At 37.0% G+C, this 19,384-nt stretch overlaps 1 protein-coding gene across 1 annotated transcript in view; it reads right to left on the reverse strand.

Annotated features, from left to right (window-relative positions):
- LOC119257877 (IQCJ-SCHIP1 readthrough transcript protein) overlaps positions 1-11,510 on the reverse strand; it is a 657,554-nt gene extending 646,044 nt beyond the window's left edge. The window contains exon 1 of the mRNA XM_054700971.1: positions 11,413-11,510. The gene's annotated coding sequence lies outside the window, so the exon portion shown is untranslated. The remainder of the gene's footprint in view (positions 1-11,412) is intronic.
- Between the last annotated feature and the right edge of the window lie 7,874 nt (positions 11,511-19,384).

The following is a 19,384-nucleotide window of genomic DNA, read 5'->3' on the forward strand; positions in this document are numbered from 1 at the left end:
TGCCTGTTCTGTTCCCCACTCTGGTGAATTCTCTCACCCTCCCACATTTCTGACTGTACCCAGTGCTTGTATAAATAAATAAATAAATAAATAAATCTTAAAAAAAAAAAAAAAAAGATCTCAAAAGGAGGTCAAGGAGAAAGTCTCAGCTTGGTGCTGATACAGGTTTGCTCCTCCCTAACACCAGCAAATCTCCTTTCCCAAACATGAGAGGGCAGGCCTTCAATTCAAAATCTTCCAAAGGCAATCTCTAGCAAAGCTAGAATTAAAAGACTATTTTATCTTTGTAGCATTTAATTTTATATTTATTTTCTATTTTGGCATATTAAACTGGTCTCTTTTCATTTATGGTACAATGTAATTTATTTTTTCCCACACCTAATTTATTTAAATAAAACAGGAAGTTGATATGAAGGAAAACATTTGCTAAATCATACAGTGTTAATTACACAGCTATTTTTCAAAAAACCTTGAAAAGTGGGTACCCAATTGGCTAGAAGTTTGAGAAACAGTGAACTTTTCCATGCTAACACTCTATAAGCCAATGATCTCTACTATCAAGGCAACTTTTGGGAACACTATTTCATTTAGATACTAAGGTAACTCCTAGAATTGTTCTACTGCTGAGTAAGTAGCACAGCATCCCAAGTCAGGAAAAAGCAACATGTGTGTCTCATTAATGTATATGGAATGTATAAATGGTTCCGGTTTCTCTTACCTCTGGATGTTTATAAGTCTTAAAAAGAACCCTAGATTTAAAGCCACACCTATGCCAGCATAGCCCATATTATTTCTTTTTTTTTTTCATATTTTATTTTACATAATTCTTACATCATATTTAATCTTTGTACAATGTATGCATTTTCATTTTGGTTATATTCCCCATACAATTGCACCCCCCCCTTATTTTGACTCTAGTTCTTCCTCTCCCCGACTCTCCCTAATCCCTTCCCACCCCCCCATAGTGTGTCTCTGGTTTATAGTTGCTTGTTGATTTTGATTATTACTTTGCATTGATTAGTCTTTTTCCTGGTCTCTTATTTAGGTTTTCTAAATTCCTGCTACGAGTGAGACCATCCGGTATTTTTCTTTTTCTTTCTGACTTATTTTGTCATGTTGTTGCATGTTGTTGCAAACTGCATATGTTTATCTTTTTTGATTGCTGAGTAATATTCCATTGTGTATATGTACCACATCCTCTTGATCCTGTCATCTATTGTTGGGCATTTGGGTTGTTTCCAAAGCTTAGCTATTGTAAATAGTGCTGCTATAAACATAGGCATGCAGGTGCCATTTGGAATTACTGTTTTCTGTGTCATTTGGGTAAATACCTAGGAGTGGAATTGCTGGATCATATGGAAGCTCTATGTTTAGTAGGTCAAGAAATCTCCACATAGCTCTCCATAGTGGTTGGACCAGTTTGCACTCCCACCAACAGTGCAGAAGAGTTCCTTTTTCTCCACACCCTCACCAACATTTGTTGTTGCTAGTTTTTTTAATATGTGCCATTCTCACTGGTGTAAGATGGTATCTCATGGTAGTTTTGATTTGCATTTCCCTGATTACAAGTGATGTTGAACATTTTTTCATATGCCTGCTGGCCATTTGCATTTCCTCTTCAGAGAAGTTTCTTTTTAGCTCTTCTGCCCATTTTTTGACTGGATCATTTTCTTTGTTTTTGTTGAGTCTCATCAGTTCTTTGTAGATTTTTGTGATCAGTCCTTTCTCATTAGTGTTGTGTGCAAAAATGTTCTCCCAGTCGGTGGGGTTTCTCTGTTTTTGTTATTGTCTCTTTTGCTGTGCAGAAGCTCTTTAATTTGATGTAGTCCCAGCTGTTGATCTTTGCCTTCACTATCACTGCTTTGGGTGATGTGTCTATAAAGATGTCTTTGATGTACATGTCATGTAGTGTTTCGCCTTATTTCCTTCTATGTATTTTATGGTTTCAGGTCTTATGTCTAGTTCTTTAATCCATTTTGAGTTGGTTTTTGTGCATGGTGTGAGGTAGTAGTCAAGCTTCATTCTTTTGCATGTAGCGACCCAGTTTTCCAAGCACCATTTATTGAATAAATTTTCTTTGCTCCAGTGCGTATTCTTGCTCCTTTGTCAAAGATTAGTTGACCATAAATCTGTGGGCTTATTTCTGGATTTTCTATTCAATTCCATTGGTCTGTGTGTCTGTTCTTGTTCCAATACCAGGCAGTTTTGATGATTATGGCTTTATAGTATTGTTTGAAGTCTGGGAGTGTGATGCCTCCATTCCCTTCTTTTTCATTCAGGAGAGCTTTGGCTATTAGGGGTTTTTGGTGATTCCATATGAATTTCATCAATAATTGTTCTATTTCCTTGAAGAATGTCTTTGAAATTTTTATTGGAATAGCATTGAATCTGTATATTGCTTTTGGGAGGATGGCCATTTTAATAATGTTTATTCTTCCAATACATTAGCAGGGTTTATCTTTCCATTTCTTAGTGTCTTCTTCTATTTCTTTTAACAGTGTTTTATAGTTTTCTTTGTATAGATCCTTTCTTTACCTCTTTTGCTAGATTTATTCCCAAATATTTGATTTTTTTTGTTTCAGTAATAAAGGGATTTTTTTTTTAATTCTTCTTCAGATTTATTGTTTGTGTATAGGAAGGCTACTGACTTTTGCATGTTGATTTTGTATCCTGCCACTTTACTAAACTGATTGATTAGTTGAATTAGTTTTTCTGTGGAGTTTTTGGGGTTCTCTATGTATATTATCATGTCATCTGCAAATAGTGATAGTTTGACTTCTTCTTTTCCTATTTGGATTCCTTGTATCTCTCTCTCTTGTCTTATTGCTCTGGCTAGGACTTCCAGTATTATATTGAAAAGCAGTGGTGAGAGTGGACATCCTTGTCTTGTTCCAGATCTTAATGGAAATGCTTTCAGCTTTTTGCCATTGAGAATGATACTGGCTGTTGGCCTGTCATAAATGGCCTTTATGATGTTGAGGTATGTTCCTTGTATCCCAAGAATTTCAAGGGTTTTTATCATGAATGGGTATTGCACTTTGTGGAAAGCTTTCTTGGCATCTATTGATATTATCGTATGGTTTTTATATTTCTTTTTGTTGATGTGTTGGATAACGTTGATTGATTTTTGGATGTTGAACCATCCTTGTGTCACTGGAATGAATCCTCCTTGGTCATGGTGAATTATCTTATGGATACATTGTTGGATTCTGATAGCTAAAATTTTATTGAGGATTTTTGCATCAGTGTTCATTAGGGAGATTGGCCTGTAGTTTTCCTTTTTTGTGTTGTCCTTGTTCGGTTTTGGTATTAGTGTAATGTTGGCTTCATAGAACGTGTTTGGTATTATCCCTTCCTTCTCAATTTTTTGGAAGAGTTTGTGAAGAATAGGCACTAATTCATTTCTGAATGTTTGGTAGAATTCATTTGTAAATCCAGCAAGTCCTGTAGCCCATATTATTTCCCTGTTATAGTTTATATACCCTGGGGATTTAAGAAAGCTAACTCTCTTCAGTCGTTGTCTTAGAGCTCAAGTTCCTCCAAAACCATGCATTCTAATGCTGTTTGAAAATTTAAGCTTATAATTCAGAGAGATATTTTATTACTGGCATTCACTGTCAACATTTCCCCAACAGGAAGCAGGGTTTCCATATTTACAATCTGCCAGACTAGTTCCTGTGGTTAAAAAAAAAAGTATCAGGAGGAAGAAAAAAGGATGGGACAAACCAAAAACCAAGCTGGACAGCGGAAGTTGTGAAAGTTCTGCCTACTTACCTTGCAAAATGTAGGCTTGCTCTGTGTGCTAGGGTGAGGCCTGTATATTATGAGGTTCCAAGTGGGAGCCAGATGCAGAGGCACTGTACTCCTGAGCAGAAATAAGTAATTCATGAGCTGGGCTGCCAGGGTCTTTGCTGATTGACTTTGGACTAATTGTTTAACTCCCTTGGTTTCAGTTTCCTCCACCATTAAATGGGGTAATAACAGTCTCTATCCCACTGATTCTCTGGGGATTATATTAACACCATCAGTCCTGACAGTAGTCCCTCAGCGTAGTCCAAGTCCTATGTTGTCCATCCTGCAATGCATTGTCTATATGATCTATGGGTCTTTCCCTGCCCCACTGTTCCCTTAAAAAGTAGGAGCTGTGTTTATTCATTCTTCTTTCCAGGACCTTGAACGATCCCTAGCACATAGCAGGACATCAATGCAATTTTCTTAAATGAATTCATTAACAATTCAGTTCTACTACAATATTCTAATCAACACACACCCAACTTCTCTAAGAGGATACACTACACTATCTAGCCATTAACATCAAAAGAACTGAAAAGGCTTAACTTATCCCAATAGGGTATGAAGGAAACTTAAAAACATGTACTGTGAATCAAGACAAAGTGATATAATGAAGAAAGAGTGCCGATTGCACAGAGCATTATCACCTTGTGCCAAGAATTCTAAAGCCCAATCTGGTCTTTCGTACACACACTGCAAAAGATAAATAATCTCTTCAGTAGTCCTTCCTTTTTACCAATATTACTAATTAGCTGGCTCATACAGTACAGAGTTTGGACAAGGACTTGATGAGGGCATTGTTCTCCAACAGCCGGCTGAGAGGCGCCAGTCAACGCATCTAATCACCCCTTTAGACTTCATGTCACTTCAGAATTACCCAGCTTATTTCCCAAAACAAGGTGCTGCTTGGACTTACTCTAAAGTATTTTGAATGGCATGCCGGACTTATTTTTTAATATATTATTTAACTTTATGAGTCTAAAAAGGAGACGATTCTAAGGAGATGATGTAACAAACACAATGTTTATAAAGTACATTTTGTAGGGCCTCCCTGGTGGCACAGGTGGTTGAGCGCAGCACTGTGAAGCTGTCAGCCATCTCTCCATTGCTGGTTTGAACCCCACTGGCTGCGGAGCAACCCACATGGCACGGAGGACCTCTCCTGCCTAGCCTGCTGCTCCCCTCGCAGTGTATTTCAATCAGTCTGCCTGTTCTGCTCCCCGCTCCGTCTCTGGTGAATCCTCTCACCCTCCCACACATCTGGCCTGTACCCCAGTTCTTGTATAAATAAATTTTAAAAATCTTTAAAAAACAAGTACATTTTGTAAACCAAAATTAGTTTATATCCTTTGTAATATATTCCCTCCTCAGGGAAGGGGCTGTGTTTAAAGAATACTTTTTTGAATATCCTATCTTTGCTGGTTTGCTGGTTTCCAGCTAAACCTAGAAGAACAACAAAAACTCTTTCACCTCCTGGAAACTAATGAATGGAGAGCTTGTATGTAAAAAAGTAATCTCCAAATGCCATATTTACTTCATTTAAAATTTAATTTACCTCTCACACTTGAATTACCAGTTGTAAAAATATGCCAATATGTGAATGTTGGAAACTAGGATGGCTTAATATTTTCTGAACTTGAATTTAAACCTTCAAATCCAGTTTGCAGAAACTACAGCCCCTTGTTAATGTGACAGCAATTTTCTGTTTTCTTTTTGCTTGCTACTATTTGCTCCTAAAAAACAAGAATGAAAAGACTTTAAAACAGTAAACAGATCTACTGTCATTTGGAACATGTCATCTCTTTATATTTTTTATGCTTTATCAATTAATTAGCCTCTATATTAAACATTACTAGTAAACTAACAAAGGAGTGATGAAGTACGTGAACGGCAGCTTTGATCCATTAAAACAGCCTTGCCAGAGATTCTATACAACCTTGTTGATAGTCTTTTTAGTAAATTTGACTTGATCTTTAAAGTGTGGCAACATTGAAGGTAGCAATCTTAAGTAAACTGCAAGTAGCTCAAGTCTATTAATACATAATAAAGTGATTATAATATTATGTAATTTGCTAATAAGATTAACAATTGAGTTTGGTTGATTCCCCAGAAATTCCTGGCTTCCCTTCAAAGTGTGAAGTTTCAGACACAAATAGCCCCATGGGAAAAACATTTGATGAGTGTGATTAATTCAGTTCTAAGCACCTAGGTATCAAAAAATAAGAGCATTTGCTGACTCCCAAAGTTCAGTGAATTGTTATATTAGTTTGCACAAATCTTAAAACATTTTTCATAAAACCTAGATATTTCTAAAATTATTCATTCCTATAAAATGAATAACATGGCACAATGACAAATATAATTTGAAGAGAGAAGCACTTTTATTTTTCCAATTAACTTCATAACCAAGACTGATGTCTTTCCCTAGGATATTTTACTCCCATTGTTTTGCTTCTAATATCTATTCCTTCAAAGATGTAACTCCTTCGCCTAGCAGGGGATGATTCCAATTGCATTTCAAAATATGAATTCCCTCACTCAGGTTCTAAACCCTGAAGCATTTCTGATTTCTGCATTTTTCAAAGGGAACATTTGGGCAATTCCAAAATATCTCCCTGTATGTCGAATCTCACAGTTTCATATATTTGCTAGGAAGATGGCTGGAAATAATTGAGATCCTCAAAACCATTTTTGCTGGGTACTCTGAGTTCTGCCACTCAAACTTTTAATTATAAACTGACACCTAATAAAGCAGAATGTCAGAGAGCTGCTGGAACTGCACTCGCCTTGCGTTTTACCGTGGACCTTGCTTTATCAAAAGCCTGCCTTGCCGATCATTTTTAATTAAATAAAAGGCAAGCCCTCCCAGAGCAAGAATTACAATGAAAGTCGGCTTTTCAGAGGAGCAGCTGTGTAAACGGGTTCTAAAATTAGTCTAGTCATTTCCAAGCTGTGTTTTTACAGCTTCAATGTGTCTTCTGCAGCCCATGTCAGGAGGAGAAAATGAATTTTCTCAGCAACATCCCAGCCATTTTGGGTACAGTCCATTTTAATGGTGTCATAGCTAACTCAAATCTCTCAGTCCTAAGTGGTCTGGGCATAAAGAGATGTGATCAAAAAGTGCCATTCAAGAAGAGTGTTTGCTTTAATTTAGATGGTGTTGACAGAGCGATGGGTACTGTAATAAAACCACCCAGCCTCCTGCCCAAGGGATGTGTAATCTAAACAAGACAAACAAGAATATAATGAACAACTTGGACTGACGGGCAACAGCCAACTTCAAATTTCAGGCGCCCAGGCCCTGTCCTTTATTAGGACAGAAGGAGGAACTTTTTCGATTCCTATTCCTAATGTTTATTTTTACAGGGAAGTCAGTGGGGATGACCATAGGGGAAAAAATCATCCAAGACTAGGTGGTCACTACCCTTTCCTTCACCACCAAAATTGGAAAGGAAAGGAGGGAGGGAGAGTGAGAAAGACAGAGGGAGAGAATGACGAGGGTCTAATTAACCTGAAATCCTTTCCCAACCGCAACCCTTGCACTGGTTGACTGAAAGGATTATGGGGCAGTGGGTAGAGGGGAAGAGGAAGGGAATGAGGCTGGGAATGGACTTGGCACCAAATGGGAGAACAATAAGTTTATGTCTCTGAGAGTGTTCACATCCATACAGAACCACAGAGAGATGATCGTTCTTCAGTGAACACTTGCCTTTGTTATCCTTTACTAGTGACAATCCAGTGTTGCTCATGCATATGGCACCAGAGATTCCTAGACATGAGGGGCCAGATCTTGCAGAATCACAAAAATTTTCTTTAATAAACAGATGTTCTAAGATTGGGAACCAAAGATTATAAAGCCATTTCTGACCTGACAGAAAAAGTTAAAGAGCTCAATGAGAAGAGGGAGAAAGAGTATAGAAATAACAGACTGCCCAATACAAAACCAGACCATACACTAATAGCCAGAGCTATAAGAGCCCCACCTGGTTGGGCAGAATGTTCTTGCAGGCATCAGAAGGTCTGTGGTGTCTTGTGGGGGTTTAGGAGCTGGAAGTGGCCACTTCACCATCTGTGGGTGGTCTATTGACACATGCTTTGAAATGTTGTTTTATTGTATGAAGTAGGAAGTATCACAGACACTCAACTTACTCTCTAAGTGGCCTAGAGATAGAAAGCAGAGGTAGATCTGCCATGAACTGATGAAGCAGGAGCTTCAGGGCCCCAATTTTTACCAGTTCTCCAAAATCTAGAAGTGATAGAATATTCCAGGTGGGAAAGGAAGCCACGTTGCAAGTGTTTCTGGTAATTTCTCAAATGGATCTCAAAAGAAAGGGCCCTTTCTCATTAAAAAAAAATTTACCTTGATAGCTAATATACTCACAGCTTCATGTTGTTATTGAAAGAGTGCCTTAAAATTGTATAACATTCAGGCTCCAGAAAACATGGATCTGCCCTCACGGTGACATTGATACATTTTCATAGTAACATGTCCTCAGACTCTCACTTGAGAAGAGGTGCTGGGTTTTTTGTCCAGGAGTAATTATAATAATGATAATGATTGTTATTATTATTCAAAGTATATTGGTTTGAATGACAAATTGTGTGGTCACTCTATGTTAATAGATAAAAGTACAAATTATGAATCAAAGTGTTGGGTTTAGAATCTATCACTGCCATTTACTAGCTATGTGGACAAAATATGGAAAAGTTATTTCACTTTGTTGTGCCTCCAGTCTTCTCATATGTAAAATGGGGATATCATACACATCTCATAGGTAGTTGTAAGAATTAAATGAGTCCTCCTATGTTAAACACTTACAACAGTGCCTGACATGGAGAAAACACTATGTGCTAGATGTAGTGTTGCTGTTACCATCACTAATATTGATGATCACTTCTAACTTTTTTCATGAATCAACTAAGTATTTTTTCATGAGAAGTCATAGAAAACAACCTACTGGTGGTTTTGTATGTTGTGAGCACTGATTTAACCATTTCTTCATTGGCTTCTGTTCATTTTTCCCAGCTTCATTGAGATACAGTTGCCTTAAGACATTGTCTTAGTCCAAAGTGTACATCAAAATGGTTTGCTATAAGTTTATATTGTGAAATTATTGCTATAGTAGGATTGATTAACTTCTTTCATCTCAAACATTTTTTTTCCTTGTAATGAGAACCTCTAAGATCTACTTTCTTAGCAAATTTTAAATACACAATAGGGTATCATTAACTAGTCACTATGATGTACATCACATCCTCAGGACTTACAAGGAAATATGTATCTTTTGACCACTTTCACCCATTCCCTCACCCTGCCCTGACCTTAGGCAACCACCAATATGTTCTCTTTCTCTATGAGTTCAGTTATTTTAGATTCCACATGTAAGTGAACTTAGATAGTATTTGTAATTTTCTGACTCATTTCATTTAACATTATACCCTCAAGTTCCATCCATGTAGTCACAAATGACAGCATTTTCTTCTTTTTATGGCTTTCTCCATTCATCAGTTAATGGACATTTAGGCTGCTTCCATGTTTTGACCATTGTAAATAATATTACAATGAACATGGAGACACAGGTATATCTTGGAGATAGTGATTTCATTTCCTTTGGATAAATACCTGTAAGTGGGATTGCTGAATCATACAGTAGTTCTATTTTTAATTTTTAGGGTCCTCCACACTGTTTCCCATAGTGACTGCACAATTTACATTTCCAACAGTGCACAAGGGTTCTCTTTTCTTCACATTCTCATCAACATATTTTATCTTTTGCCTTTTCAATGATAGCCATTCTAACAAGTATGAAGTGACATCTCATTGTTATTTGATCTGCATTTTCCTGATAATTATGATGTTTACCATCTTTTTATGAATCTGTTAGTCCTTTTGATTGATGTTTTCTTTAGGAAAATATCTGTTCTATTTTTCTGCACAATTTTTAATTAGTTTCATTCTTACAATTGAGTAGTATGAGTTCTTTATATATTTTGGGTATTAGCTCTTTATCAGTCACATGATTTATAAATATTTTTCCCATTCTGTAGGTTGACTTTTTGTTTTGTTGATGGTTTCCTTTGTTGTATAAAGGTAATTAGCTTGATGTGCTTCCAATCTTTATTTAGTTTTAGATTTTGTTTTGTTGGGGTTTCTTTTTTTTTGGTTATTTTTTGTTTGTTTTGTTGTCTTTCCTTTGGTGTAAAATCCAGAAACATCATTTTACCTTATGTGCAATTTATTTTTTAATCATTACAAAGAATAGCAAGCAGGCCTGTAGAATACTCTTTTATAAAAAGTCACTTTGGAAATTACTTAATTCCATCTAATTATTTCAGGAAAGTAAATTAAAATGAGGGGCTAATTTAGCAGTAGAATTGAACTCAGTAAGAGTTTTCCCAAAATGAACACTTTGCAATTATAGTAACACAAGACTGTTTTGTGAGATAGTGAGCTCCCAAACACTGAAGGTATTCAAGAAGTGATGGCTGACCCTCCACCTGGAAATGTGGTACCTGAATTCTGCACGAGGTCACTGGGTTCACTTGATTTCCAAGATCATGTCCAAAACTAATAATCTGTGTTTCTGCACTTTGGACATCTTACATAGAACAATTTCATTCCTGTGGCCACATGGTCAGCCACTCTCACAGCTATATTTAGCTTGATGGCTTTAATACTCTACCCTATGAGTGTTAACCCAAGAGGGAGCTTGTCCTATTATTTTATGCCTGTTCTTGTGGATAAAGTTTCACAAGTAGATTCAAACTTGACAATAAAAACATTGAAATATAACAAGATTCTTCAAGCTTACCAATAGCAGAGAAAAGTAGAACTGTTCAAGCAGTTCAAAAACTTTGCAGTAAGGAAAAGTTTTAAATATTTAATGTGCCTGGCAAGGTCTTTTTGAGAGAGATTAATATTCAAATGCAGTTTGTTTATATTAAAGTATTTAAATGCTATGCATTTAATATAAAATACATATTCTCACTTCTTCCTTGATGCAAAATCACATTGGGAATTATGTGATCTTGTGTAATTTGTTAAATGCAAATCACATTTTAAATATTTATATACTATATTTGCATTCTTTTTTTTTTTAATCAGAATTTTCAAAGGGGAAGGGGTAAGAGGATGAACAAAATCTAAAATACATTCTACTGAGGATACCAAAAAAAAGAAAGAAAGAAAGAAAATAATATGTATGGAAGGCAGACATATCCCTACAGCTATTGACAAGACAACAACAGAAATCTGCATAGATTTGAATGTGAGTTCCAGATCCAGGGATGAATCAGAACCTTGAAGCCAAATGGGTTCTTGAGGGCAGCTTTCTCCCATTCATTTCATGAATGAGGAAATAAGGTTGAAAGGAGAGATGTGACCCATACTTTAGTAAACCAAGAGGAAAATGGTGCCGGTTTATTCTATGATGGATGACCAAACAATTGGGGTGCCCTCTGTCATTTTAAATGACTCAGCCTAGCCTTTTTCAAAGATTCATTAAGTGAACCCAGTGAAATCCAACAGTTGAAAATTAAAAATCAGTAAGAACACTAATTGCCTAATAGATGAATGATAATACCCAGTGCTGGTCTGGTCATCCCAAAATAGATACTTACATTGGTGGCACATTGTATAGCCTTTTGGAAAGCAATCTGGCAATCTTCAAGGGTCTTGAGTGTACTAATGTCTTTCTTGCCAGTAATTCCAAATTTAAGAATCTAAGTGCAAAGAAATAATGTTTTTTAAAAAAGTCTATGCACACTAAAGTTTATTGCAGTATTATATTTTATAGCCAGAATCTATAAATGGCTTAATGTACACAATGAGAAAATTATGATTTACCCCTCTCATTAGAATATCATATTATAACTAAAAATGACAGTAATTTGAAGATTCTATGGACTTAAAACACTCAACAATGTATCAAATGATGCTTTTAGGGACAACTAAATCCACTCTCTGGAAATGAGAACTTCATAATATCTACCCCATGTTAACCTGAGCAAAGATCACTAAAACAACCAAAAGTGCTTGGGTACTAATATCAACACTAGTTTATTTTCTTTGCTTAGAAAGGAAACCACTTAGGCCAGCAGTTCTAAAATCTCATTGTGAGTAAATTATTACCTAGAAGTTTGCCAAAATCCAGAATCTGGTTGGTGGTTCTGGGATAAGTTTCAGAAATCGACATTCCTAAATAGACATTTCTTGGTCCCGGTAGGTCAAGGATTGCTTCTGGATTTTTCTTCTGCCAGGCATCATGGATTTGTCATGTGCTGTCTCAGGAGATTGTCTGCGATTAGGGGAATTCTTGTACTAGGGCTTGTATTCCTTGTCTACCTGCATGTAAAGATGTCTCAGCTCAGAGTGAAGGAGGCAGAGTTACAGGTGATTTCCTCCAAATTTCTTGTCATGGCTTATTGTTTTAATGGATTTTACAATCTATTTTTTGAAAATAAATTAGAAAACAGATGCTTTTATAGCACCATGCCCAAAAGTAATGGTGATTTTTTTTTTTTTTGCTTAATAAGTAAACTACACTGGAACTATAGTTTGTTTTTTTAAGATTTATTTATTTATGCATATAAGAACTGGGGTGCAGGCCAGAGGTGTTGGGGGTGAGAGGATTCACCAGAGACAGAGTGAGGATTAGAACAGGCGGACCGACTGAAATACACTGCTGAAGGGAGCAGCGGGCAAGACAGGAGAGGTCTGCTGTGCCATGTGGGTTGCTCCCTGGCCGGCAGGGGATCGAAAGTGCTGCAGTGGCTGGCAATATCTGGCAACACTTTATAGTGCTGTCTTTAACCCCTGCGCCACCAGGGAGGCCCTGGAACTATAGTTTAAGTTAACTCCCTGGAGAAATGTTAGAAGAGAGGAACAAGTAAAAGAACATTATGAGCTGGGTTTTGTTTTTTTTTTGGTAGACTTCTTTTAAGACCCAACCATTAAGGTCTTTATTTATTAATGGAAAAGATTATGTCTTTGCCCTCTGATTGTTAAATATTGCAAGTACTATAAACAGAAAATCTATTTTCTTTGGAGAAAACTGAGTGATCCTGATATGCACTACCAGCAGTATGATAAACCAGAACTACACATTCTGAAGAAATATAGCAAAATCATAGATTAACCTAAAGAAACATTTTATAAAGCATTTCGAGGCTCAGCAGAGATCCTTAAGAAGAAAGAAAGAGGGAGAGAAGAGAAGAGGAGAGGAAAGGATAAAAGAGAAAAGAAGGGAGGGAGGAAGAGAAGGAGGGACGGTTGGATACACATGGTATCAGTCAGCAAACACAGATGAGGAAGCAAACTCAGAGGACCTCCCTGGAGCCAATACTGGACTCTTGCCTATAACAAGATGAAGGCACTAAAGCTGATACGCCCACTTAAACAATGACTCTTAAAATGGGCTAAAGCATTCCAAGATTGGCAGCAATATATTTGCTGCCAATATATTTCAACAGAGGTAAGTCTAACCCTCCTAAATCTGCAGAAAAACAACTAAAGTTTAGACCCTTAGACTTTCCATAGGATTACTTCAGCCACATATGAACTCACAATCAAAACCCACCAAGCAAAGAAATAGGTCTTAGGTCTTTAAATGAAAACCGACAGATTGAAAGGAAAATAAACAACAAAACAGATCGCCAAGAACTTCTGAAGTTGGAACTAGCACAAACCAACTAATTTGGTATTTAGGCTAAAATGCCTTAAAATTTAGAATAAAAAGAGACTACCAAAATGACCAAGGAAATCTAAAGAGAAGAAAACTATGAGATAAATATTTCAAATTAAACATTTAATTAGGTGAGTAATATAGTAGATACAGTACAACTGGAGAAAGAATTATAATTGGTCAATAGTATAAAATACAGCTTCAATATAAATTGATCAAAAATATGAAGCAAACCGATTATATAGGATTATATAAAATATGCTTAGAGTCCCAAAGAAAGGAGATAGAGAATATAGAAAAGTTCTTTAAAGAAATAATGGTTGAGAATTTTCCTTAACTAATAAAAATGTTGGATAATTTCTTTATTGCTATGTATTCAAATGATCTGAGAAGGAAAGTCAAAAGTGCAAGAAAGAACGGTGAGTGAAGCAAATAGAAGCATACACATAAATCTAAACAGATACAATAGTAACAAAGACATCATAAAAGGTCCAGTCCAACTGTAACAGCAAATATAAAGGAATAAAAAATGGGCAAAGTGAACATATCAGTTAATCCCTGATTTTGAGGGATCTCACATTAAGTGTACGTGAACCTGTGCTTTGACTTGGGGAGGTAGCTGGACAATCCTAATCAATTTTTGACTTTGTTGGATTGTTAATATGCCTGGTAAATTTTCAACAAAAAAAAACACTAACTAGTAAAATGAAGGCTATATATTCAAACACAGGGAGGCAGGAGAATTACAAAATGAAACAAATTAATCAAACACAAAGAGAGGTGGGGGGGTGGTAGGGAGGGGACAGCAAGGCAAAATGGAAACTGAGCACTAAGTTTAAACACTTCGAAATAATATCAGCAATAAAATTATATAAATAAATTAATTTGCCAGTTAGAAACAGAAGTTTTATGATTGCAAAAGAAAAATTAAACTATGTACAAGATGCATACCTAAAAGTGGATGCTACAGAAAAGGCTGAAATAAAAGTATGGAATAAGATGAATCGAGTAAGTACTAACCAAGAGGAAGTTAGAATAACTATACTAACATTGGTTTTAAAAGACAGGGAGAGTTTAAGATAAAAGGTATGATATGACAAATTATTTGATAAAAAGACAGTCTCACCCAAGAAAAATTACTGGAAGTAAAAAGAAAAGCAAGGCGAGCAAGCAGAACCAAAGTCTCACCCCCAGAGAGTGAGAAAGAGCAGAAGCAGCACACCCAAGAAGGAGTGTAAGAGCAAAGCTACTACTTTTCAAGGTGGAGTATTTCTTTTGCAGACAAGGTCTTTAAAGACACAGGAAAAACAAAATTGGTGGCAGAAAACATTTTTGAACCAGATTTTGTTCTGGGAAACAGGGAAATAGCTGAAAGAAAAGCTAGATGCTAAGTACCCTATGGTACCAAACCAGAAAGGGAGGGAGGAGCACAGGGGACTGAGGTGATGCTGCACAGGTGCATTGGGGAAGGAAATTCTATGGGGACTACACCTGAGGGTGTGGGCAGAAACAAATATTGTTTAAAAATGAACAGTGATGTAAAAAATAAGTAAATAAAAAGAAAATTTAAAAAAAGAGAGTGCCTTTGAGCTTGAAGCTGTGGTAGCTGCTTTGGGCAACCCCACATCCTTATCAGAAATCTCATAGCCCAAGAGAACCCATCTCAATAACTATGAAAGAAGACACTCTGTAATTTCATACCAAACGATTGTGGTACACACTACTCAGCTATTAGAATTTAAAAAAAGATGAACTCTTGACATTTGCAAGCATGTGGATGGAGCTGGAGAGGATAGTGCTAAGTGTGGTGGTAAGTCTGAAGGAGAAAGACAAGTACCAATGGTCTCACTTACATGTGGACTATAGAGAAATGAAACAAAATGCCAGACAACACCAAACCAGTAATAAACCCTTGATATCCGATTGCAAAACAGAGGCAACCAAAAGGGGAAGGGGATGAAGAGCGATAGGGAGGGGGCCCAATAGAACATGGTGAAGGATTATTGGGGCACTGGTAGTGGGCATGGTATAAAAACATACATTTGCAGAGGTTTGGACCCATAACCCCCAAAGCAGATACAACAACGTAAATGTACCTCAATAAATATAATTAGAGGAAAAAATGACATCAAACTTCTCAACAGCAACATTTTATGTTGAAAATATTAAAACATTTTAAAAGCTATTCCAAGAAAGAAGAGATAAGCCAAGTAGTTTTTATCTATCTTTCCAGAATAAATGGCTCAACTAAACAATTATGAATATGCAATAATTCAAGTATATTGGCTCCATGAACCTTTCCTGAGTATTCCACTGGGAAGTAAGATATAAGAAATTATTGAGGAGGGCCTCCCCGGTGGCGCAGCGGTTGAGCGCTGGGTTGTGAGGCTGCCCGCAGCCTCTGCAGCTCCAGTTCGATCCCCGGCTGCTCCCCGGACACCGGAAGAGGGTCCCACATGGCGCGCAGACCTCTCCTGCCGCCCACTGCTCCCCTCAGCAGTGTACTTCGGTCCTTCTGCCTGCTCTGCTCCCCGCTCTGGCTCTGGTGAATTCTCTCACCCTCCCGCGCTTCTGACTGTACCCAGTGCTTGCATAAATAAATAAATAAATCTTTAAAAAAAAAAAAAAAAAGAAATTATTGAGGAAACTTCATAAATGGACTGAGCATTGAATATACTTAACTATAGAACTAAAATTAAAAGATGAGCATAGAGCAAAATCAAGTTGTACTAAAGTGTTACATGCCTTAACAATGTAAAAATAATACAGCAAGCAAAAACAGAGGAAAGGGAAAAGACTAAGTGAAAACTTCAGGAAATTCCAATAACATTGTAAAAGTTCTCCTTAAGCAGGAAATTGGTTCATGGATGTTCATTATTATTATACTTTACAATGACCATAATGTGATACATATACTTTTTAATTTTAAAAGTTTTTGAGGTTAAAATATCATCTCAACCCAGCTTTCTATAAATAAATAATGCAATATCAAGCAAAATTTATAAAATGGGATCAATGATCTGCCTTTGCAAATGGGTCACTGATATTAATTGGGGGGCCTCTATTACCCATGTAAATACTAGCAGATTAGAAAAAAAAAAAGCCAGCACTGATTAAAAACAATTTATTGGTGAACAGCCACTTCTTAAGATAGTACTTATACAGGTAAGTCAAGGATAAGGGAATTGAGTTCCTAGAGAAATGGAGAATTTTAATCTCTTGTGGAATAAGAATTCCTTTTTTAGAATTAAAATGGATCTGATGTTTGGGAAACCAAGTGAATTGCTTAAGCATTTCATTTTAAGCCATGCCTCAAATGTTGTGGAAATGGAAGAAAGCCTGAAGCAATGGAAGTTCTCTCTTGTGGTTAAGACAAGTACCAGTGCTCTCCAAATATGTCTTAGTAATTAGTGGCTGGCATGGCTTCCCTCAAATCTGTTGCTTACCATCTGTGAAGTCTTTTGTTAGCCAATCTCTCCTTATTAAGCAAGATAACTATTCAACTAAATGATATTTTGAGCTATTGATTACTGAGTCAATCACCAGTGCACAAAATGGGTACATATTTCTTGATGCGTGGCTTCCGTGAAGAAAGGGCATAGAGAGGTGTACGAAAGATGGTCCACCTGGTACTGAACAAATACAGGTGGATCTCATCTTTCATATATCTGACTTCCACAAAAGAAAATGTTATTTGCAGATAATGCATAGACTACACACACACACACAAAAAAAAAAAAACTGCCTTCATATGCATATTTTCATACCTTGGTTGACTAATAAGCATTTAAATCCATCACATGAAGGTACTGCCTCCTTGCAAGTAGTTTTGGCAGTCACCATCTTGGTATGGCAATTTGTGTAATGTGAATACTTTATTTCATTTTGTTCTTATTTGTTTATAAAATGAGTAGAAAATGTAAAAATGAAAGTGCTGATACTAGTGATAAGAAGTAAAATTCTCATAAAGTTTAATATAATTGGTACAAATTTGGAAATCACTAGGTATGCTGAAAACAGCAAATCTTTAGGCTCAATTTGAAACTCATTGGACTCCAGCCAGTTGCTGTGTCTTCAACTGTGAAGGCAAATAAGAAATTAAAGAACATGCATGCAATGCTGGCACTATGAAACCAAAGATAATGTCTATAAGAAAAGCTAAAATTAGAGACTTCACATATTTTAGCTCTTTTATAAAGCAGTGGCATCTCAGTGGTTATAATTGGACCACCATTGCTACATGCCAAGCTCCAGGTAAGGTGCTTTCCTTACTCTGGTTGAGTACTCTCAGTTTTCTTTCCTTCTGTTTGATCTCTAACTGCTAGAATTCAGATATCAGCTCTTTTTCTTCTCCCTCCACCCTCACTCCCTGCAAGATCATATCCATTTCTGAAGCTTCAAATGCCCTTTACTTACCAAAGACTCCCACATGTCTATCAAGTCCTGAAATCTTCACTGAGCTCCCAGTCCTAGAGCCAACTGACTGCATGACATTTCCACACAGATATTTGGTGTCTAGAAGATTCTCTAATGTAGCGTTCAAAGAGAACTTGACTTCCTTGCACTGTACTTATGGTCTCCTCTCTCAGACATGCCTGTCTTCTCCATCTAATCAGAACAACCCAGCTACTACTCAAGCTAAGAGTTTGGAGTTGTCTCCCTTTCTACCTCCTCCCACACTCACCCCATGAGCAGACTTGTATAATCCACATCCAGAATATATCCAAGTCTTTGCACTTACCTCCACTCCACCACAGATACTCTGGCCCAGGACACCCTCCCTTTTACTTACTTTTAACTATTCCCCTACTTCTAATTTTATTCTTTCCTAATTCATTTATCATACAGTAATCAGAGTGATCTTCTAAAAACCCAAATCAAATTATGTCTGTTCCCTACTTAAAACTCTCCAGGGATTTTCCATCGCATCTACATTAAGCTACAATCCCTAACCCTGCCTAAAGACATTCACAACTGTCTCCACTTACCTCTCCAGCCCATTCACTGTGGTCCCACATCATTTGGATTTTCTGTTCTTTTTCAAATACTACATGCTTAGGTACAACCTCTGCTCTCATTGTGTCATTCCTGAGGGATGTGCTTTTCCCATAGCCACTCAGAGCTGCCTCTTGCATTATTCACATCTCAGCTTTCTGAGGAGACCCTACCCCCTTGAAACTAGGCATTTGACTCCACAGGGCATGTTGCATCCCCTTCCTAATCTGCCTTTACAGAATAGAACCAATATTTCTACTATTCATATCGTCATATGCAACTCTGAGATGTCAAGAGCAAGAAAACACACACATACACACAACTTGACCATAAAGAACAAAACCCACAATGCTCAGATTCAGATTCAAATTCAGAGGGTTTCGGGAGCCTGAAGGGCCACTTCCTTTTCTCTCTCATGCAGAGACTAGACTGCTTGATTCCTTTTAAAGTGTGCCTTTTCCTTTTCCATGTTACCTTTGGTTTTTAATTTAACAGGATTTCCCCAAAAAAATAAAAAAGTGAAAGGAATGTGTCTGGATGTTCCTGAGCTTCCTGTCAGTCCAGGACAGCCATAACCACAGTCAGCTGCCCTGGAAATGCCCAGGCTGGAGACCAGAGAATAGTCTTATCCCCCTAGGTTTTATAAAGCAAAACTCAGGTTAGAAATTGGGATTCTTTCACTATTTATCAGAGGAGAATGTTGAAGCTATAGAAAAATTACCAGTGTGAAAATAAATCCAGTGATATTCTTACTCAAAAAAAAAAAAAAAGAAAATTTATCTTAAAAAAATTAGCCTTAAAAAAAATAGTGCACAGATCCCTGTAGCTGAAGAGTGAGGAAGGCATCTCCAGGCACCGTCACTCTGTGGCAGAGACAGCCCAACCTTCTCCCTGCCCCAATGGTTCTGACAGAT

The sequence above is a fragment of the Talpa occidentalis genome, unplaced genomic scaffold, assembly GCF_014898055.3.
Source record: "Talpa occidentalis isolate TD23 unplaced genomic scaffold, MPIMG_talOcc4v2.1 talOcc4.4, whole genome shotgun sequence".
Classification (NCBI taxonomy): Eukaryota; Metazoa; Chordata; class Mammalia; order Eulipotyphla; family Talpidae; genus Talpa; species Talpa occidentalis.